The sequence below is a fragment of the Mustela erminea genome, chromosome 1, assembly GCF_009829155.1.
Source record: "Mustela erminea isolate mMusErm1 chromosome 1, mMusErm1.Pri, whole genome shotgun sequence".
NCBI lineage: Eukaryota > Metazoa > Chordata > Mammalia > Carnivora > Mustelidae > Mustela > Mustela erminea.
Window position 1 is genome coordinate 197,848,179 of NC_045614.1, and position 23,799 is coordinate 197,871,977.

The 23,799-nt window shown below is 36.2% G+C and overlaps 1 protein-coding gene across 2 annotated transcripts in view; it reads left to right on the forward strand.

Annotated features, from left to right (window-relative positions):
* Positions 1–23,799, forward strand: part of NCAM2 (neural cell adhesion molecule 2) — a 515,285-nt gene that overhangs the window by 265,929 nt on the left and 225,557 nt on the right. The window lies entirely within an intron of this gene.

Consider the following 23,799-nt stretch of genomic DNA (forward strand, 5'->3'; position numbering starts at 1 on the left):
ACAACAACAAAATGTACCAAAGTGTTTCCCTGTATTCTTCTCCTAAAATCATGTTGCAAAAATCAGAGCTCATAATATTGGCTTATTTTATACCACTTATTTCTCTGGTATTTTTCTTATGAAAACATTATTTGCATTCTTCCTCTCTCTTGCTCTCCTCTTCCTTCTGAGAGAGGGAGAGGGAAGAAGGGAGAGAAGAAGAGAAAGGAAGGGAGGGAGAGAGGGAGAGAATGAGAAGGAACAAAGGAAGCGTGAAAGGAAAATAGGTAGATAGGTAGAGGGTAGGAGGTGAGAGAGGAGTTCCTAGACGGGAGATACGGTGGTTCTAAAATAAGCCAGAAATTCACAGTTCTCCTTTCAAGTGATGGAGCCTTATTTTCTTCCTTTTAGAGTGGATTGTAGTTAATGGCTCACTTCTGGCAAATAGAACAGAGCAGAAATGATAATGTGCTAGTTTTGAGACTAGGTGATAAGGGCGCTGAGACTTCCTGCCTCCCTTTCTCTGTCTCGGATGCCTCACTGTGGGGGGAATGAGCTGCCATGTCCTCAGGACACCCAGGCGGCCTGTGGTGGAACTGATGTAGCCAGGAACTGAGACTTCCTGTTGCCAGCCCCGTGACTGAGTTGTTTTGGAAGTGAATCATCCAGGTGACATCCCAGCTGCAACCACATGAAAAGCCCTGGCCCAAACCACGCAGCGGAGCCATTTCTGGTTTCTTGATTCCAGAAACTGTTACATAAATGTTTGTTGTTTTAAGTTATTCCGTTTGGGGTAATAATGATTTGCATCACTAGATACTATAGTAAATTAGAGATAAATTGATGGATGAAAAAGTAGAAATTTAGGAAGATACGTTATTATAGATTTATGTTTATAAATTCATAAATATATGTATTAACAGAGTTACAGCTAACTTTTTTGTAAGTTGGTTTGTCCTGCAATTTGTGTGTGTGTGTGTGTGTGTGTGTGTGTGTGTGTGTAACAGTCAATTTCACAGAAATCTGCAAACTTTTCCTTTTTCTCACCTATTTCCTATTCACTACATTTTCTGGATATTCACAATGAATTAAAGGAAACAAAATGAATCAGAGAAAAGCTTCCTTACGTGGTTCAAATTTTTAAAATTTAAAAATGAGTTTTTTTAACTTCTGTAAATAGCCAGTATTGACTGATATTTCTAGCACCTCATTAATTTATACTTTTAGTGACACTGTCATTATCTTTACTCATTTGAGACACCTTAGCTTATCTGCCTAATGTTAGCTTTTCTGTGATTGAATCGTCTAATACCTCTATTTTATTTTCCCTAGTGCATTCAAACTCGCTACTGTATTGATCACCACCGCTGATTTAAACATCAAACACGGGCATTCAAAATGTACAGAATAGAAAGCTATAAGTCATGACCTCCATGTACTTTTTGGAGAACAATGAATGTAAACTTTATTACAGAATTCTCAAGCCACATAGCTAGTATGTAACCAGTATGTGAATTATGGGTCCTTTTCATTGCCCTGTCTCTATAGCAGAGTTTAATGTGTTAAAGAATATTAATTAAACAGAGATATTATAGTTATTCGATACTTCAGAGAAATCTATTGAGGACAAGAAGAAAAATTCAGAATGAATCTTTGAATTTGGTTTAAAAGCTGAAATCTGTTTTATTTTGGAAAACTTCCATTTTACTAACCATGTCTTGGATGAATGAAAATCTATCTAGGTATTCCTAAAATAATGACTGCACAAGTGAAATATAACTACCCTGTTATTTATGATGAATTATTTTTTATCCCCTGAGGAACTCTGAGTTGAATGAAATGAGTCACCATATAATCATATTGTTTATCATAACCAGGGCTTGTAGATTCATATTGCCATGTAATTACAGCATTAAAGTATGAAGTAGGACAAATGCACATTCATACTTATTCACACCTGCTTTTCTTCAATCATCCTGTTGGATGTGATTAACTCAGAGGAGAATGTTTTTACCATTGTTCATTATTGCACAGAGGCTTTCTTTCTTTCATTTTTAAGAACACGAGTTTAAACAGTAAAACTGTTTAAATGTGTGTGCATGCGCATGTGTGTGTGTGTGTGTGTGTGTGTGTGTGTGAGAGAGAGAGAGCACGTGCAAGAGAGCTAGGTCCTTGAGATAAAGACCATAGACCGTATTATCTCCACATAGATTATTAATCCTCCAGGAGCGAGAATCTAACTTGCTGACCCAGCTGCTTTGTTCTCTCCCGATCCTTGACTCCTGCCTCTCATCGAAAAGCAGTCTTTTTTAGACAGCGTAGTTGCTCTCACTCCAAATCATAATCCCTGAGTCCCTTTGCTTTGCTTCCTATCCACTTAACTAGTTGGCATTATCCTTTCACGACTTAAAGAATATCATTTTGCTACTCATTAAACAATTGAGTAACGTTCCTTTTTTTCTTTATACTCTTTTAGTGCTCTTCTGAATGTTTTTTGACTCATAAGACAGACCATCATGGCTGAGAGTTCTTGCTTTCTTATGAAATCCACTAAAATTTTCAGCTTTCTTTGTATACCAAAATGCATTGCTCTTAAATCAGAAACATAAGGTTTTGATTAAGACTTTCAGGTACTAAGAAAAAGAAAATTCAGGTTGATTGACTCTGTGACTTAAAAAAAATATCTTGGAAGTCAGATAATACTAATTTCCGAGAAAGCCTTTATTTCTCCTGATCTTCTAGCTCCTTTTATCTTTTCCAATAATGTGGTAAAGAATAGTAATAATAATAATAATGATGATAATGATAATAATAGTAATAATAAATCAAGGTGATAAAGTAATGTTACCTAGGAGGTAACTCAAAGAGAATGTAGATTTTTTTTCTGCGTCTGAACCAATTATTTAATAGACCCATACCCCAACATTTTCATGTGGGATTCCTCAAGAGAATTAAATTTTATAGAAAGTGATTTGACTAATTCTTTTAAGTACAGTATATTGCTAATATCATTATTGATGCATTTGAGAGGAGTTAATAGTTTGCGTACAATGCCTTGGGCACTGAATTTAATTCTCCTGTAGAACTGTGATTCAGAAGAGCTGTTCCACTCCCAAGGTACCAAAAAATATCTGTCTGCCCCACCTTCCTCTTTATTTCATTAACCGGGGAAAGTAATTAGAGTCCTCATTAGGTCCTCTATCTTCATTTATATTACAAACATATATTCACATTTCTGAAATTTGGATGTGTTGTATAGCCAATATGTGTATTCACTAGAGAAGTATTTTCTTTGTTTCCTGATACCCTTTTGCTAAGATGTTGACCTACCTTACAACAAATGTCTTATTAGGGTCAAGAAAATTGAAGACCTTCTTTTTGCATCTCATCAGCATCCTCTTCCAGATTTATTTTTCTCCCTCAAACTTTTGGGGACTAAAATAGAATGTCCCTGCAACAAACAATATTTTTCTCTAAATAAAATATTATAACAACTGTTAAAATTTAAATTGGATGAAGTATTTAGAATTGAATTGTTTCTTCTGTTAGATTCTTTAAATCTGTAGTTGTTTTTTTTTTTCCCCCCTGTGGCAGGATTATAGAATGAAATGACATTAGATGTAACACAACCAAATCTATTTAATGGTTTTAGGAGTAACGGATTAATATTGCATGGTTTTCCACCAAGTAAACCATGCCTCTCCATGGTCTAGCATTTGAGTGATTTCAAGAACCAGTGCCCTGAGGCTTTTTTTTTTTTTTTTTGTGCTGTTGGATAATGTGCAGTAATAGGTTCAGATAGACTAATTTGTGGCTAAGTGATAGCTAATATATCTTCCTCCCAGATAGTATTTAACTTGATTAAAATGGACAGGTCAACATAAGGCATTTCAAGTGGGAATTTCAAGCACCATTGAAAGCTAATTGGGCAAGACAAAGCTTATAAGGAAGAAAGTATACTTGGAGTAGCCAAAATTCTAAATGGATGCTAGGAAAAATTATATTTGCATCAAATTTGATACAAGCTCTTTGGTCCTGCTCAGTGCATGCTGTCAAGGGAGGTGCTTACTTTACCTAGGAATTTAACTTTCATTACTGATTAGCAAATTGGAAAAAATTCCAGTTGACTTATATAATGGGACCACATGTGCCACATGTTTCCAAATTTGCATTTGATGGAGAGTGATTTTAAAAAATATAAAAATTATCAGTCTTTTTCTAACATTTTTCCAAAAAGGAAAAAGAAATTAAGGAGGGCACATGGTGGGATGAGCACTGGGTGTTATACACACCTGATGAATTGTTGAAAACTATATCTGAAACTAATGATGAGATATCTGTTGGCCAATTGAATTTAAATTAAAAAAAAATGAAGCAAACATATCAAGATATGCAGTACATAGGTCAACCAGTCTAATGTTTATACAGAGACCCGGGCAGCTAACTGCATTTGGAAGAGAGGAAAAGCAGAGATCCCCATAGACCTGAGCATGAGGGATCTCCCAGAAGACATTCAAGTGCACTTTTTAAAAAGATTTTTTTTTTTAACTTATTTGAGACAGAGAGAGAAAGCATGTGAGAAAGAATGAGAGAGAGAGGGAATGCTCGCACACACAGGGGAGGAAGGGCAGAGGGAGAGGGAGAAGGAGACTCCCTGCTGAGCAGGGACCCTGAGATGGGGCTTGATTCTGGAACCCTGGGATCATAACCTGAGCCAAAAGCAGATGCTTAACCAACTGAGCCACCCAGGCACCCCTCAAATTCACTTTTAAAACAATAGCGTGGGCCAAACAAGACATTTCTGCTGTTCACCTTATAACCACCAAGGATCAATCTGTAACCCTTGAGAGAAAATTTTAACCCCAAACTTTCTCTTAAATTATAAATGTTTTTATTTATACTAAATTTCATCCATTGTAATTGTAAGGGTCATTTTATAAGATGTACAAATAACTATTTAACAAATTCCTTTTCTGGTGAGGTTATATTTTATTCACAAAAAAAATTCTGATCATAGGTTTCTCTCTACAGCTGATCTAATATTACATGATTATAATTGCTTGTCGTTTATTAGATAATATGTTCTTCACAGGCAGAACTAGATTAAACTAAGTACATGATTCTTTTTAACACCTGATCTGCCTATTCTCTTTTATGGGGAAAGAATTAATGCAACATTTTGTTTTGTTTTGTTTTTGATTATATGTCATTAAAAAAGCTAAGTGCAGGGCACCTGGGTGGCTCCGTGTTAAAGTCTCTGCCTTTGGCTCGGGTCATGATCCCTGAATCCTGGGATCGACCCCCGCATCGGGTTCTCTGCTCAGTGGGGAGCCTGCTTCCCCCACCCCCAACCACCTGCTTCTCTGCCTACTTGTGATCCCTGTCTGTCAAATAAATAAATAAAATCATTAAAAGAAAAAGAAAAGCTAAGTGCTCTTTCTCTTCCTCCAATATTCATTAGCTAGAATTATTCTTTTTTTTTTTTTTTAAAGATTTTATTTATTTATTTATTTGACAGAGAGAAATCACAAGTAGATGGAGAGGCAGGCAGAGAGAGAGGGAAGCAGGCTCCCCGCTGAGCAGAGAGCCTGATGTGGGACTCGATCCCAGGACCCTGGGATCATGACCTGAGCCGAAGGCAGTGGCTTAACCCACTGAGCCACCCAGGCGCCCAGCTAGAATTATTCTTAACAGATAACTTTATCTAAGATTGAGTCTGACTCTCTTTGTTTTATAATCTATTCAAATATGTTCTCTCTTTTTTTAAAGATTTTATTGATTTATTTGGGGGGGGGGCATGAGATGGGAGAAGGTCAGAGGGAGAAGCAGACTCCCTGTGGAGCTGGGAGGCCAATGCAGGACTCGATCCCGGGACTCCAGGATCATGACCTGAGCTAGAGGCAGTGGCTTAACCAGCTGAGCCACCCAGGCGCCCCAAATAAGTTCTTTACAAACAAATAAATAAATTAGATTATGGAAGATACTGAAACACGAGATGCACAGGAAAATCTTTCAAAAATTAAACCAAATAAAACAAAATAAGAGCGATGTAACTACTTTCATGGCTTAAGTATTTGTGCTATTTTATATCAAATGGTTAAACAAATAAAAATATCCCCATACCCATGCTCTCTTACTGTGTGCTTAAACACAAGGAACTACACTGGATGAACTACTAGCCAGGATCAATTATAACATGAAAATGAAATCATCATCTTTCTGTCTTCCAAAACTTCTTTTTCTTCTCTCCTTCCCACTCATCCTCTCCTCCCTCCCTTCTCAGTCCTTCCAGAGACATCATTTTCCTTCCACTCAGCCAGGTCCAAGTCTTCCATTTAAGTTCTAGCATATACTTATGTTCAGCCTATTTTTGTCACATTAGAAGAATTACTGCCATCTGGACCTAAATTGTCAAGTCTACCCAAACCACTGAAAAATGGCTTTTTTTCCCCCCCTTCCTTGCGTTATTGGACATATTCTTTCTATGTTCTGGGGTATTTTTCTTTCTCTCTAATTGTGATGGGTGAATAAGTACGTCTTTTGACCATTTCTTCTAATGTCCTTCCACAACTCTTAGTATTAATGTTGCCTTCTTTTTGCTATCACACTTTGCTTATGCAAACTTCCCACATCCTTTCTCGAATATTAATATGGTTGGGTTTGGCTCCTGTTTCCCACTAAATTAAATTGAGCATCATATCATCTCTTCCTCTCTTTTAATGTTAGTTTTTGTTATCAAAGAGAATATCCAGAAATATTGAGTACTAAAGAATCTGTTCATGGCATTGTTTTGCAAAAATTCCTAATGGAGCATGAATATTTCATTTTCTGATGTATCCTTCATTAATGATGAAGTTAATGAACTGATGCAGTTACTTAATTTGAACTGCAGCTGATTTATTTTTGTAATCCCAACAGTACCTAGAACCATTCTTCTTTTATATGGTAAATTCTTAATAAGTACTATTTAACTGAATCTTCCTAAACTCAACCAGTCTTTAGAAAATTGTTGAGTTCTTATATTGGGAAATTATTAAAACTAAATTATCTATACTTTCAAACTTGCAGGTATCAAGAAACAGCTTAGACACTGGGGTTCTAGGGCCCGTTAGGCAACTGACCAAGATTTCTGAAACAGGGTTGTTAGTGATTATGAGCTCAGGCTTTGGCATTAGAACTCAGTAAGATATGTTAACTCTCACCTGAGGAGACTAGAAACTGAAACACAGAGGAATTATAAAATCCAAGACCTTTACTGAATTCCCAAATAAAAGAATAAAAAAACAGACTGTTAAAATAGAATAGTCAAACAAAAATCATTGATCAGAAGCAAATTTCAAAACAAGAAGTCAACTACCGGAGGCTGAAAACCAAGATAGTCCAAATTTTAATTTCATTATATTTGTTCTGTTTGTCTTATTTATTTTGCTTAACTGTGTGTCAAACAGTACATTAAGCTTGTCACATTATTAGTCATTTTAATTCTTAGAAAAACACTATGAATTCAGTGGTATTCATCTGTCGCTTTGCAGATGAATAATCTGAAACTAGAAGACATCAAAAAAACTGACATTTCCCAGCTATTGGATGGCAAGGTCAGGATAGGTTAATCAAGTCTGATGCCAAAACTGAAGTCCTAATCATTCATAATCCTTAGAAAACTTGACAGATAGCCTGTATTCAAAACTGTTATTTGTGGATTGGATTTTATTTGGCAGATGGGTCATGTCTGTGAATAATCAGAAAATCACATGTTGGTGATTTGGCATAGCCTTTTGGTGCGGTTCCCCCCTCTAGAACATCTTTTGGAAAGAGGTTGGGCTTAAAGACTAGAACATAACCAGTCGTCTGGCCCATAATCTTCTTTTCATACATGTTACTGAAATTGACCCCATTCTACTATATAATATGCTTCACTTCTTCAATTGTCCAGTTTAGGTTTGGAGTAAAGAGTTATAACAAAGCAGGATACCTCTAAGGCAGGATAAAGATACATGAAGTGTGTATGGGGTGTGATAGAATCCCTTCAGTGATTCCACAAGACTCAGGGTGGTAGGTCCTCCATTTGTGACAAGGTTGGATATGTGTAGATATTGTGAAAACAGACATTATTCCCAGTGTGCGTATCCTTTTTCTATTCATTATTGATGGTTAGCATATATATTAGGGTTTTTATAATTTTTTTTTGTCATCACAAGATTTTGGTTCCAAGTGAAATCTTGAGTAAAATAAACCCAAAGCTATCAAAATGATATTGACAACACAGCTAGGATGCAACGGGAGTGTTGGTAGCCTGAAGTCTTTTGAGGGGTCATAATACCTCTCTATGCTTTGAGAGGTCATGGCCCTCGGCACTAGAATCATACTTTCCTGTACTGCAGAGAGCTATAGATTACCTGAGCTTCCAGACTTCTCAGGGAGGTGTGCCCTATCTACCAAAGAGACTGGAGTGCTTTTTGTGTCTCCCTTTGTTCAAGACTTTCCCTCCCAAGATCGAAGGCTGGCTGCTTTAATCAAGCAGGGCTTCACCATGCTATGAACCTCTATGCTATCTCTGCTTACTTCTGCATCCCTGGTGCCCTGGCAAGCAGGAAGTCATCTGCTGCTAGCATTCTACGCTATCCTTCAGCTGATGGTGTTTTAGGTTATGCGATAGACTGCCTTCCAAAGTATTTAGCCAAAAACACTTTATCAAAGTATTCTGAAAAATGCTGCATGTTTTCTTTTTTTTTTCCCCATAGCATGAATTATTTCCATAATTGGTTTTTTTTCCCATAGCACTACTTATTTCTCCTATTTGTCTGACTCCCACCTGCTCAAATGTAAACTTCACAAGGGTAGAAATCTCTGTCTGTTTTCTTCACTGATGTAACCTGACTGCCTAGAATAGTACTTGGCATATAGTAGATTCCTTGTAAATAGTTGCTGAATGAATGTGGCCCAACATATTTGACCTGGGCCCTATGCCCTGCATACTCTGGGCTATGGCGGTTAGGCCTAAGAGGCTCAGGGTGCCATACACTTTCAGTAATAGCTATCATCATCCTCCAGAATACAGTTTCATTGAAAAGTTAGCCCTCAAACATGATCCCTGGTTATGACTGACACTAGATGAGGAAGTACTGAGGTAACTGCCTTTTTAATATAGGTATACAGCTCCACCTAAGTCCATGCTTAAAGATGAATTTTCTATAAGGTAGGGTAGACTGGGTTAACATATGGCTTAATCCTGGCTGCTATAACCAATTACAGTATCTGGGTGGCTTAAAGAGCAAACATATATTCCTCACAGTTTCAGAGGCTGAAAGGCTGACCACAGGGTGACAGCATAGTCAAGCCTGGTGAGGGTCCTCTCCCAAGCTGTGGACTGCCTACTTTTTGTTGTATCTTCACAAGGTAGAAAGAGAATGAAAGAGCTCATTAGAGTCCCTTTCATAAGGCTACTAATTACATCGTGAGGGCTCCTCCTCTCACATGAGCTAATTATTTCCCAGAGACCTCACTTCATACTACCGCCACACTAGGGTCAACATCCGAAGTTCAGGGGAACACAAAATGCAGGGAAGAACAGGATGGGGACATAAATAAAATTTTCAGTTATTAGAATACTCTAGATGTTTCTGGGGATCTGACTAGTCCCTTCCTTGCATACAGAGATCCGTTATTTTAGCTTGATTGTGTAAAGCTCAGTGATGGACTGCTTATACTTTCTTGCATACATAAGGGCTTTTGGGTGTCCTTGATTGTTGGAGGGTTTCCTACACTTAGAGACTGAAATAGAGTCCCTCCCCCATCCACCTGTTGATGACCTAAAATGCAACCTCTATACAATCATGTGCATTTTTAAAGGAATGCCATGTTTCCAAATGCAGAGAACAGATGCTCACACAAGTCCACTCTAAAGAACAAGTTACTATTTTTCAAGTATATTATAGTTCCTCAGCTTGGAGATTCAACGACTAAACTGTTAATGAACCTCTAGAAGAAGTCACTTCTGTGTGTTGAACATACCAGTGATCCCCATCCAGAGGAGATCCTATATACCTTGGAAGTCCAGCTTCATGAAACATTATAGAAGATATCGTGACCTTGAGCAGTTCATACTCAGTAACACTAGAAAAGCAGTAGTCCTCTGTTCTTTACCAGGAGCATCTTTGAAGATGTAATTGTTGTTCCCTCCTTTGGCTTTCCTGCACTGGACCAGCAATCATTCATCTTTTTAATCAAGCTGCTAGTATAGAATAGAGCTCTGCAGTGATTTAGTATGTCCTAGGAATCATTATCATAGGCTTTCTGTATGTAGGAGGTGAATTTCACCCTGTTCCAGTTTTTCAGATAAACAAGATAAAAAGAAACCACTTGCCTGGGATTGCCATTAAACTGTAAACTCTTTGGCTTGTAAAATTAAGTGATAGATTGAGTTGGAACACAACCAATTTCTCTGTAGGTCAGGAACAAAGAGTGATCATGGGAGTAATCATGGAATTGACAGCCAGGCACTCCCTTCTGTCTCTTAAGTGGAGAGTCAGGTAAACTGTATATAATCTTATCCCCCATTCTGTATGAAAGACAGAAACTTCAGGAACCTTTGAAGCTGTATAAAATCTCCAGTGGAATTCTTGTGGCTGTGTTTAGAGCAGATTACTTGTCATCTGAGATTGTAAAGACTCAAGAAATCTAACAGTCTTCTAAATTTTTTTTTTCTTTTTCTTTTTCTTTTTTTTATTTATTTATTTATTTATTTATTTATTTATTTATTTATTTTTATTTCCAGCATAACAGTATTCATTATTTTTGCACCACACCCCGTGCTCCATGCAATCCGTGCCCTCTATAATACCCACCACCTGGTACCCCAACCTCCCACCCCCCGTCCCTAAATTGGAAGGGGAGGTGAACCATGAGAGACTATGGAGTCTTCTAAATTTTTAATAGACCAAATGGTACAACGAATAAAATCAAGAATCCAGGAACCAGAGATGAAGGAGAAAGATTTTTTTCTGAGCCAGCTACACTCCTGCATATATAGTGGGGAGGAGGAATCCACTTATGTAAATATTCAGTGATTGGGGGATTCATAGATATATGCACCATCCTGTCATTTTTGGGTCAGGTGCACGTTTTGGACTCTGGTCAGTTTCCTGACCCCTTGGACTCATGTCTAAAGGGACTGATGAGTTTTATAAGCACAGCTATAAGACAGAGTGGCATAAATTTAGTTAATATTGAAAAAGTGGACAAAGTTGAATATTATTTATGAGTTATAAAATATGTGGTTTTACTGTTCTGTTCTATTTTAAGGTATGCATATTCAAAATGTACTAATAATTATAGGTATTCAGGACGTACTCTTTCTTTACTTCTGTTAAGGTTCTAAGCTAGGTCACAAAATATGAAGGTATAAAATACTTTTATCAGCCCCCATACTCAGTACTCAGTTGCATGAGATGTAGTTGGTTTGAATGAAAAAAATAATAGTAATGACTAGGTTAGTGTGTTATTTTCAGTCTGAAACCTATCATAGAACTCACTGTTGCAGTAATAATCATCTTTCTTTGTAATCAACAAATCAATCAGTCAAATAGTGTTATTCAGATTTGCTTCTTTCATTATTTACCTGGTATTAAAATAAAAAGGTCGGATTCTAGGAAATCTTTTAAAGATATAAGTTAAAATAAGTACCTTGTCTTTCCCGGGGGTGGGAGTGGGGAATAGATTTGCACATTTTTATTTGGAAAATTTATATTTAGATGTGTTGTTTTTTTTAAATATCCAATTCGTGTATACATTCATTCTTTAAGACATGAAATAGACACCTGCAATATTCCAGGGCATTTAATAAATTTAGTAAGGCATTGTCTTTTCTCAGCAAAAATTCAAATTAGAGATAGGGCCATATAAACAAATAGTTATCCCTTAAATGTGGTAAGTTAGAAAGGTATGCTGAAGGAGCAAGACACAAAGTGACAGAGAGAGGCAGACAACCTAATTTTGGAGGGTGAAACAGAGGGAGGAAATAGGAGGCTTGCCGTGTTGAAGAGGAGGACTGCATGAAAAAACGACCTGAGGAGACTTCTGATGTGTAATTAACAATTTCCAAGGCGGCCTGTTGGAGAAGGAGCCATACTTACATGTGACAGAATTTGGAACATAGGGTACCCTTAAATATTTATTATTATGCTAGTTTGGTAGAAATGAGTTACTTTGATACTATTATAATTTCTCTTAGCATTGATTTAGAAATTTGGTTATTTCAGGTCTATTTATTACATTGTAATAAGATTTATAATAACTCTAGTCCAGGGGCTCCTGGGTGGCTCAGTGGGTTAAGCCACTGCCTTGGCTCTGGTCATGATCTCAGGGTCCTGGAATCAAGCCCCGCATCAGGCTCACTGATCAGGGGGAAGCCTGTTTCCCCCTCTCTCTCTGCCTGCCTCTCTGCCTACTTGTGATCTCTGTCTGTCAAATAAATAAATAAAATCTTTAAAAAATATATAACTCTAGTCCATAGTTTTCTGCAAGTGGTGACTGAGACAATAGCTTTTTGTGTTCGTAGGGATAAAACTTAAAATTTTGCACTACATTTTCTACCCCTCACCAGGGTAATGAGATCCTGGAAGTGAGCACCAGAAATTTTTGTATTATTTGTGTATGCGTCAGCAAATTCTATAGTCTACTGTAGAAAGTCCTTCCTAAGGGAAGAAATCTTTAGTACCTCAGTCCACATTATTGAATTCAGGCCTCTCTGATCTGAATGTCTGTGCCCCTCCAAAACTGGGATGGTGGCATTTTAATGCCCAAGATGAAGATGTTAACCAGTGGGGCCTTTGGGAGGTGATAAGGTTATGAGAGTACAGCCCTCATGATCAATTAGTGCCCTAAGAAAAGGGACCCCAAAGAGCTCTCTCCCTCTTTTCACCCTGTGACGACACAAGAAGTAAGCAGTCTATACCCTGAGAGAGGTCTTCACCAGAACAGGGCCATGCTGGTGCTGTTGACTTCTTAAAATATATAAATCGTTTATTTCATGCAACTCTAAAGTTTTCAGCTTAGGGAAATAGTTTTCTTGTGGTTATATAACAGCAAGCTTTCTATATGTGCTCAGGTGAATCTACTTAGTGATCCCATGCATGGTTATTGAGTGAGCCACTGAATGAGTAAATAATTGCATTTACCTTTGAGTTATAAATGTCAGTTTTATTCTAGAAGTCATTGTGAGTTACCCTGTGCTATTGAAAACCTTTAAAATTATTATGACTCATGCCTTATAATATTCTTTCAAAACTGTTTATTTTAAAAGAGTGTATTCCTATAAAAATATTTGAATTCTGGGACGTAATGTACTCATGTTATAGTAATTTTATGATTTACACTGAGCAAAGGAAATTAGTATGGTCTTACATTAAGGATGCCATCTTTCATGGGTCCCTTATAATAGTGCTTCTAATTTAAAACATTTTTGTTCCTAAAGTTGAGGAAGACGTGTTCTTTCTTTTCTTCACACCATTTCATACTAGAATTTACAATATCCTGACAGGTTTCACGTTTTCTTAAAATGTATATCAAGGTGTGCTGATAAGCACTGTGAGTGTTGAATAGCCAGCACTGTGATTCAATTCAGGCAAGGAAGGCAGGTGAATACTGGTGTGGTTGGGCTGTGACAGATGTTTGATTTCTGATTCATCAGGCTTATGAATAAGGCTTATACTAATCTTAATCTGGAGAGAAAGTCCACACACTTGGAGTAGACAAAGCACTTAACATGGGCATCCAGACACTTAGGAATTAGGCTCAATGCAAACACTCTTCTTAATTTAATTTATTACTGCATAGTATTAGCAGTGATTCAAAATTTTACACTATGTTCTATCCTAGTTTCATCAAGGCAGCTAATAAGTTACATGTCTAAGTGGTGTTTATTGAAATAAACTTGGATTGGATGTAGAACTTGGACTTAGCTGCCACTTCAGGATATTTTAGTTTTAATTAAATGTCACACTCACCAAAAGTGATGAGTGAGCTGTGCTTGGTCTGGTAACGCACTCTGGGCCTACTTACCACGTAAGCAGAGATCGCATCACTTCACACTCAGATGACATTTTTCAGACTAATTGGCATAAAGGGATATTTTTTTACTTTTATTTACATTTTAAGAAAAATGATTTATTTTAAAATATGGAATAGACGGTCTTATTGCTTCCAGGTTTATAAATATTAAAGTAATTGTTTTACTTTTATTGACAAACTATTTTGCTGAGTATGCTATGTATTGAAGTTTATTTAAATTTGAGTTTCAAAAAATAAACAGACAAATTTGGAGTTTCAACTTCTATATCTTATTCTAAACTTACTACGTGTTACTTAATTTCAGACAATGTATTTTGGGGAAAAAATTTGTCTGTTTTTACAACAAAAATAATCTGCATGAACTTCATTTCACAAACATTTCCTCTTTGTTATGATTTATTTACAATTTCTTGGTGAATCTAGGTTTTTAAATGCTTGACTTGTGGGAGAATCTCCATACGTAAGTGATTGATTTTTGCTCAGTGCTGCGGTTCTATGACATATAAAAGTGTTATGACCGTAAAATATATTGCCTCACCATGATAGTGTTCCCAAGCTCAATATTTCTTGACATTTCTTTACAGATCTTCTCATTGTATTTCTTTCTTTTTATCCTTATTTGGCCTTTCTTTTCCCCTCACATATTCTCTTTTGAACACTGATTACTTTTGGAGTACCAGTCATTTGGATGACATTTTTATATACTTCTATTCACAAGTAAAATGCATGTTTGGACTGAAACACAAATACCCACAATTACTGAATAATCCATGATAGCAAAACAGTTTACTCAAAAGGCACTTAATATGTCACTAATTTAATTTATGCAATTTTTTCTAAATTTAGCAAGGCCTAGATTCTCAAAAATAGAGTAGTCTACAGAGAATAAAAGTAGATTAAAAACTGCTATTTATTCAGTTCAGCCAATAGAAACATTCATGGTGAAATATGAATAAGAAATTTTCATTTGCAGGGCGCCTGGGTGGCTCAGTCAGTTATGTGTCTGCCTTCGGCTCAGGTCATAATCTCAGAGCCCTGAGATCGAGTCCTACATTGGGTTTCCTGCTCTATGGAGAACCTGCTTCTCCTTCTGCCTTTTGCTCTGTCTCTCATGAATAAATGCATGAAATCTTTTTAAAAAGAAAGCAAAAAGAGACATATTCACTCGTTTTTGTTTCATTTTCTATAGTATCACTTCATGTATACACATTTTTTAATATTTTTTTAATTCAAATTAGTTGACACGAAGTGTAATATTAGTTTCAGATGTATAATACAGTGGTTCAGCACTTCCGTACATCTGGTGCTCATCACAGGTGCAAGCCTTAATCCCCATCACCTCATTCACCCATCCACCCCCCTCCTCCCCTCAGGTAACTATCAGTTTGTTCTCCATAGGTAAGAGTCTCTTTCTTGGTTTGCCTGCCTCTCTTTTTTTCCCTTTGCTCATTTGTTTTGTTTCTTAAGTTCCACAAATGAGCAAAATCATATGATATTTGTGTTTCTTAGACTGATTTATTTCGCTTCGCCTAATATTCTCCAGCTTCAGCCATGTCATTGCAAATGGCAAGATTTCATTTTTTTTTTTAAATATTTTTTTCAGCATTCCAAAATTCACTGTTTATGCACCACACCCAGTGCTCCATGCAATATGTGCCTTCCTTAATACCCGCCACCAGGTTCACCCAACCCCCAACTCCCTCCTCCAAAACCCTCAGTTTGTTTCTCAGAGTCCACAGTCACTCATGGTTGGTCTCCCCGCTCCAATTTCCACAACTCATTTCTCTTCTGCATCTCCCAATGTTCTTCATGTTATTCCTTATGCTCCACAAGTAAGTGAAACCGTATGATAAATGACTGTCTCCGCTTGACTTATTTCACCCAGCATAATCTCTTCCAGTCCCGTCCATGTTGATACAAAAGTTGGGTATTCATCCTTTCTGATGGAGGCATAACAGTCCATTGTATATATGGACCATGTTTTCTTTATCCCTTCATCTGTTGAAGGGTATCTTGGTTCTTTCCACTGTTTGGCTAGTGTTGACTAGTGTGGCCATTGATGCTATGAACATTGGGGTACAGATGGTCCTTTTTTTCACTACATCATTATCTTTGAGGTAAATAACTAGTAGTGCCATTGCAGGGTCATAGGGAAGCTCAATTTTTAATTTCTTCAGGAATTTCTACACTGTTTTCCAAAGTGGCTGCACCAACTTGCATTCCCACCAACAGTGTAAGAGCATTCCCCTTTCTCTACATCCTCTCCAACACTTGTTGTTTACTGTCTTGCTGATTTTTGCCATTCATTTTTATGGCCATGTAATATTCCATTCTATCTATCTATCTATCTATCTATCTATCTATCTATCTATCTATCTAATGTGTATCTCACATCTTCTTTCTCCTTTATGGACACTTGGGCTGCTTCCTTAACCTGGCTACTGTAGATAATGCTGCTATAAACATTGGTGTGCGTGTATCCCTTTGAATTAGTATTTTTGTATTCTTTGGGTAAATACTTAGTAGTATACACATAGACTTATTATGGACTTTCTTACAAACCAAGAAAGTTTGAGGATACAGAACAGAAGCACATTTGAGAGAAACTTAATGAAGAGTGAGTTAAATTTTGTGAATTTTATATCAGTGAGAGGAGAGGGTGAGAGAACCTTAGAAATTTCTATTTTTTTCTGGCAAACTAGATTTAATAGATAGTAAAACCATAACGTAAGATAGAGAATAAAGAATGGAATAAAACAGTAAGATAATGCTTTTGAGTTTTGATATGCTGATTTCGAAGGTTATGAAAGTTTTTTTTTTAAGTAAATCAGTATAATAGGCATTAGCAAATATGTTTCTAGTTCTCACAAATTATGAGAGGGATATGCATACAAATTTTATATACAAATACATATAATTGACACGTGGAAGAGGGGATGATGGATAAATGGAAGCTGAGTTTTGAGTGCTTACAATGAAGCCAGACTACACTGAATATTTAAAGAATATTTATGTGAAGGGTATAGTGAAGTAAAGCTTACAAGCACTGAGCACAAATTTTTAGATTCAAATCTGGCTTCACCATATATTGGATGAGTGACTTTCAGGATGGAATTGATTAGATGGAGTCTGTAGCTTGACAGAAAAGGCCAACTGAGACAGAAGCATTAAGGAGGTGGACCAGTTTCTTTTAAAAGGACGCAGGTGATCTAGCAACTGGTGTATTTATTTTGCTACCTTAGGATGGGAAAATTGAATTCAAATATAAAACACCACCAACAACATGGAGTTGAAGAGGAATTACACTAAAAAGTTTAACTTCATCTTTGTAAACTTAGATGAAAGAATTTATTTAAAAATAAATTTCAGGGTGTAGATGGCTCAGTTAAATGTCTGCCTTAGGCTTAGGTCATGATACCAGGGTCTTGGGATCTAGCCCCACATCGGGCTCCCTGCTGGGAGATTCCTCTCCCACTCCCCCTGCTTGTGTTCCCTCTCTTGCTCTCTCTCTGTCAAATAAATAAATAAAATCTTCAAAATAATAATAATAATAAAATTTTCATAAAATATTCATAGCCATCAAATTTCCTAAAGTATTTGAAGATAGTCTTTCTTTCTTATACTTCCAAAGTTCTGAATTTTCTTAAACATCTTCAAAATCTAGTAAACCACTTAGACTGTTGTAATATGGTGACATGGGAATTCAATAATAAAAAAAGCAAGTAACCTATGTACCTAGTTCTCTTAAAGCAGATAAGTTTTAAAAGGTTTCCAATGACAAACGGAGAAAAATCATAATCATTTGGCATAAATAATTTATAAGGACTTTCAGTGAGTAAGATTCCTTGAGAGTTTCTGTAAGTAGTAGTAAGTGCCTTAGTTCTCCCAGCTCCCCGGATGTGGGGGCCAAGGAGTAATAGCGCTTGCTTGAAAAATGTTACAAGTCATTGTACCAAGATAAATCAGTGCCTTAAGTTCTTTCTGCGTTGTCTGTTGAATTTTAAGTGAATCCAACTCTGCTTTGTGTCAGGCATATAGTAGACTGATTAAGTTGTCAGTTTTTAAACCTCTGTAGGTGATAAACTGGCCATTTTAAATGCCATTGTTAAATGTTGTATCAAATTGCAATGGGCTCTTAGGCCCCTCATGGAACTTAGAAATGCCAGTGACTTCATTGTATTTATATTCCTATAAATTAAAAAAGCCTCTTTTGAATATCTGCTATTTGATATGCCTGGTTAAATTATTAATTTAAGTTTTGTTATGACAGCAGTTACTTTTGTTAAAATGTTCCCTGTGTTCTATTTTGAGAAATAATTTTCATTTAGGAAATAAACCGCAGTTCCATATATTCCCTCCATTAGCTCTCCTCCTGATACTCTTTTTCACTTTGGTGACCTTTGTTTCATTGAAGTAGAAAATCTTAACATCTTTGACTTTTTCCCTTTTTCACCATTTTTCTAATTGACCAAAGAGGTAACTCCTATTATGATCTTTCCTTGTTATATCCATTGCTGTCTTTCCATATTCTTTGCGACCAGCCAATGCAGATACTCAACATAGCATACTCTGAAATGCTTGTCCCTTTAATTCAGTTGTCAGTCATCTTATCTTCTGCCTAACCTTTATTAAATGCCAATTTTGTCATGTCAGTATCTATTTATAAAAAATTAATGGAGAAAAATTTAAGGTTTGATATTTACCACGGCTTTTGAGATCCTCTGATGTCTTTTCAAAACTATTTCTCCAATGATAATATATTACTAATATTATACATGAAGTTAGCCTCCTCTATATTGATCTCTAGCTATCCTCTGAATGTTCCTTGAATACCTTTGCCTTACCTGGAATGTCCAGAAGCACATATATTCCTCATATGTCATAGAAACATCCACATATTCACATATGTCTACCCTCTTTCTGTCTACTGCAATATCTATCACATCTTTTTCAAGTTTTTTTGCCCTTTTTTTGCCCTCTATGGAGGCTTCCTGATTATAAATCTCATGATGGCCATAATTGATACATTCCATCTTGGGTTTTTTTTTTTTTAAAGATTTTATTTATTTATTTGACAGACAGAGATCACAAGTAGGCAGAGAGGCAGGCAGAGAGAGAGAGAGAGAGAGAGAGAGAGGGAAGCAGGCATCCTGCGGAGCAGAGAGCCCGATGCGGGGCTCGATCCCAGGACCCTGAGATCATGACCCGAGCCGAAGGCAGCAGCCCAAACCACTGAGCCACCCAGACGCCCCACATTCCATCTTGTTTTATCATTTTTCATTTTATGTAGTATTAATCTTGCCAAATAAATTATAATTCCTTTGACATTTGGAACTGTGGCTTATTATTTTTATACACCATTGTATTTAAAAGAGTGATTTACAAAATGCAAATAGTTAATAAATACACTGATTTTTATAGATAATTTTTAATTTACCTAACTCTACTTTAAAGGTTGATATTACATGGATTTCTTTGAAATTAGTTCACAGAGGTTACGGATTTATCATGGTTCCACTTTTCAGTCTGTGGGTTTACGCTTTCTCTTACTTTAAGACTCTATCATGAAGAGGGGTGCCTGTCTAACTCAGTCAGAAGAGCATGTGACTCTTGATCTTGGGGCTGTGAGTTTGAACCCCACACGGCTGGGGTGTAGAAATTACATAAATTTAAATAAAAGAGAATGTATTGTGAAGATACTGGCAATTTTTTCAATGATTCAACCCTATTCTAATACAAAAAGATGATTTGTTGATTAATTTATAAGGAATGCCATGATTTAATCAATGATGGCCCTTGTAGGCAATGAATCATTGAAATACTACACTCTTCACAGTTTTCTTTAAAGTTATTATATCTATTCCAAATACATGAAAAGTAAAACACCAAAAAGGGGTTGTTCAGCATCAGTGAATGCCATTTTATTTTCAAATTCCAGTCCTAAATGGAAATTGTAATTAGAAATGCTTTTTATTTTTTTCCAAATGAAATAAAGGCCTCATATTACCATCCACTTTCATTCTTTGTGTGTGTAATTTGAAATACCAAAAATGGAGAGATTAACTAGGTAGGTATCAAATATATCAGCCCTGTCCACTTTTCTCTGAACACAACTTTTGACACTACAAAACTTTAATTTTCTTCTGACATTTGGGTCCAAAATGAGACTGTTGGATGTGGCCACAGGTCAAGAATGATTACGAGAAACTCTGGATGTTAAATCACTAGAGCCATGATTAAGACATGACCTTAAATTTTAGTTGTCCAGGTTTTTCCTAATATGCACAAGTTTTAATGTATCTGTAGAGGTCAATTAGAGCACATCTAGCCTTTGGGAAATGTATTAAACTAAAGAATTATGTATTTTCTTTATATACTTTAATACCTGAAGTATAGCAATGTATTTAGTCACCAAAATGTCCGTGGAAAGTATGGTCTTGATTAATGGGTGAATTGATCGTTTTTACTGAATGAAAAATTAACCAAGTATTTTAATATAAATTAACTAATTAATTTCAGGCTCATTTTAATTTTATTACAATGAATAGGTTATCTATTATACCCATCAGCAAATCAGTGTAAAATTACCCAGAATTATATTTAACATTTAAAGTGCTTACATCCTTTGTCTTTTCTATAAACTTTTCCTTAGAAAAACAAATTTACTACAAAGACCAAAAATGGAAAGTGTTTAAATAATAATCAGCAGACATTTCTCAAACTGTCTGACATCCTTAAATTCTTTTTAAAACAATGAAGTCATTGCACAATTTGATATTGTCAATAAAGTCAGTGTTCTGTACCTGCTGTACAATAAGCTCTTGGTAAGTGTTTATCCATTGTTCTGCTATGTATTCATATGTTATCAGTTTAATTAAAGGAGGAACAGAAGTGAGGTTGATGAGCCTTCACTTTTAGAAATTTACATTTAAATAAGGTAGAGAAGTTAATATAATTAGCTGTTATGTAAGTTTCATTTGTTTCATGAAAATGCCTACTGATCAAAGATATTTATTTGTTGTTGCCGTAGAGGAGGCTATCAAAGAACATCTTATAAAGTTATTGATATTTTACTCTTGCTTTGAAGATAGGATATAGCCAGCCTTGTGGACAAGTGAGAAAAGGAGAGAAAAACGGAGGAAATAGTTTGAGCGAATCCACATTGACAGGAAAGTAAAGGAGTCCATGAAAAAAGGGCAGGGATGATTCATTGTGGTTGTCTGCAGCTTCACAGGGTTGGGAGAGAGTAATTGGAAATAAACTTGGAAAGGCCAGTTTTCTTTCAATTAAAATTTGTGTAATAACTAATTGGGCTAAGCAAATCCACTTTGAGGACTTTTGAAACAGGCAGGTGAAATTAAACAGCTTTAAAAACTTATCCATGCAGCAGCCTGAGAAAAACTTCGTGGAAAGAGATTGGAGAGATAAAAGTCACAAAAAGAAGTACAGAATCTGATATATCACTATCTCCGATTAAAATAAACATCTCACATTAAAATTAATGAGTACATATATTAGGGGGAGAAGTGTTGGAAATAAATAAGAATGCAGGCAAATGATATTTCAGAGGCTCTATCTCCAAGACTTGAAAATTGATTGATGATGCCCCAAAATGGAATATGAACAGTGAGCAACTTTTGACAGAAGGAAAATAGATTCGGTTTGCACATAGAAAGTTTGAAATTAAATTATGCTATCCGACTGAATTCTAGCTGAGGATTGGAAATCACAGGATTAGGTTTTGGAAAAGTGCATACTGAAGATCCCAAGAGAAAAGGAAAAAAAGAAAGAAAAGGGAGGAAAGAAGGAAAACGTGGAACAGAATGGAAATTCCCTTGTTATTTTCAACCATATAATGTCTTTTTTGCCTCCTTCCCTTCTATCCATTAGAAGATCTTTAAACAAGAAAGCAGTGCCACTCCTGGGGCTCGCAGCTCAGTGACAGACGGACATAACCCCCTTCCGAAGAACTGTATCATTAGCCCCCACTGCCCAAGATGTTCATAAATTAAGCTCTCTTCAACCTAAACTCTTTAACCTAAACTCAGATCTTTTCTCTCTGCCCAGCTCTTTCTCAGTTTATAAAACCCCCAACCACATGCTCAGAATTGTGGATCCCCAAAACCTCAGCCATCTCTTCCCATTTAAACTTCTTGTAGGGACAGCCTCAATTTCCTTAACTTCTGCAGTTTGCTTCTGTTGCCCCATTACATTTAAACTAAAAGCACTGGAAGGATTCGTTATGCTTCAAAATGAAAAGTTCTCATCTGTGAATGCTCACTGGAACTGGCCTTGTTGGTAGCTTTTAGATAACTCTGCAGTCCCTTGGTTCTCCTCTTTTTCTTCCTATTCTTTCTAACTTCTGTGCTTTTCTTAACCCATTTCTCTCTGAAATCTCAGATTTACTTGACCACTTGTTAAGCCCCTGTAATATGCCAAGCACTCTTTGAGAATTAAGGAATTATGAATAAAAATAAGACCCAGACCTGAAGGAGAAGAAAACCCTGTGAGCCAGCCTGTTTCCCAAACAAAGAATGTGTTATTCAATGATGGGGGGTATAAAGAAACATATTTTAAAGAACTTAAATATGTCCAGCAAGTCTTCCTTGATCAATAGTTTTTTCTTCTCTCATGTTTTTGATTTTACCTTTCATTTCTTTAAATGTTTCTGATATAATTCAGTTACGTTCCGAGTCTTATTCCATTTTTTGAAATTTCATGGATCTGTTTATCCTTTTGAATGTTTTAGTTGACTCTTGCTCTCAGTGCCTTATTTCACTTTTTTTTTTTTTTTTTTGGACAGAATATCAGTTTAGGTTGAAGAGAGCTTAATTTATGAACATCTGGGGCAGTGTGAGCTAATGATATAGTTCCTTGGAAGGGGATTATGTTCGTCTGCCACTGAGCAGTGAGCCCCACGTGTGGCACTGCTTTTTTGTTTAGTATTTCAGCTTGGAGGTTCCCAAAGAACATGTGTCTATAATTAAATTCCCGAACCTGGGATATGGCAGAGTGTGGTTAATCTGTTTAAACAGAAACAAAGTTCCCTCTCCTGCACAGCCTAGGAGAATCCACTCTCCTTATCACTGCCCTTTTGCCAGTGGGCTGATTTATTCTCTACCCTCCTCATACTAAGGGTGAATTTTATTCTGCTCCCATGTTACCTGGTGTGCTACAGCACCCCCGTTTATAGACAAGTTTTGACCCCATCTTTATGCAATCTGTGCACCTTTTGCTTACTACAATCCACAAATTTCCAGTATCACTTTATACCCTGATTTTTAGATTGTTCTTCATTTCTTTTTTTAATCCCTTGATGCTCCATTACTTTTCTGAAAGGCCAGCTCTAGGTATCTGGAAGTAAGGGACAGTGGGAAGGGTTTTGGAGTATGGTCACACTATCTTGCCTACCATATTATTAGAAATATAAGTCTTTCAATTTGTATTAAAATATAATTCTAAGTATCCTCTAAAATTTTAGAATATTCAGCTATTTTATTTCAAATCGGACAAGCTTATTGAACATCTTTGCTATTTTATTACCATCACCTTAGTTCCTTCACTTAATTTATTTATCTTGTGAAAATAGTGTTCATTCACATTTCTTATGCAGTGTTTTTCATCTTTTCATGGAAATATTTTTAGCAGGTAGTCAAAATGCAGTTTATATTTTAATTGTTATGATGACAGTGTAGGATTTTGAATGAGGTTCCAAATGTTGGACAAACATTTTGTAGTCATTGCCCAATGTGG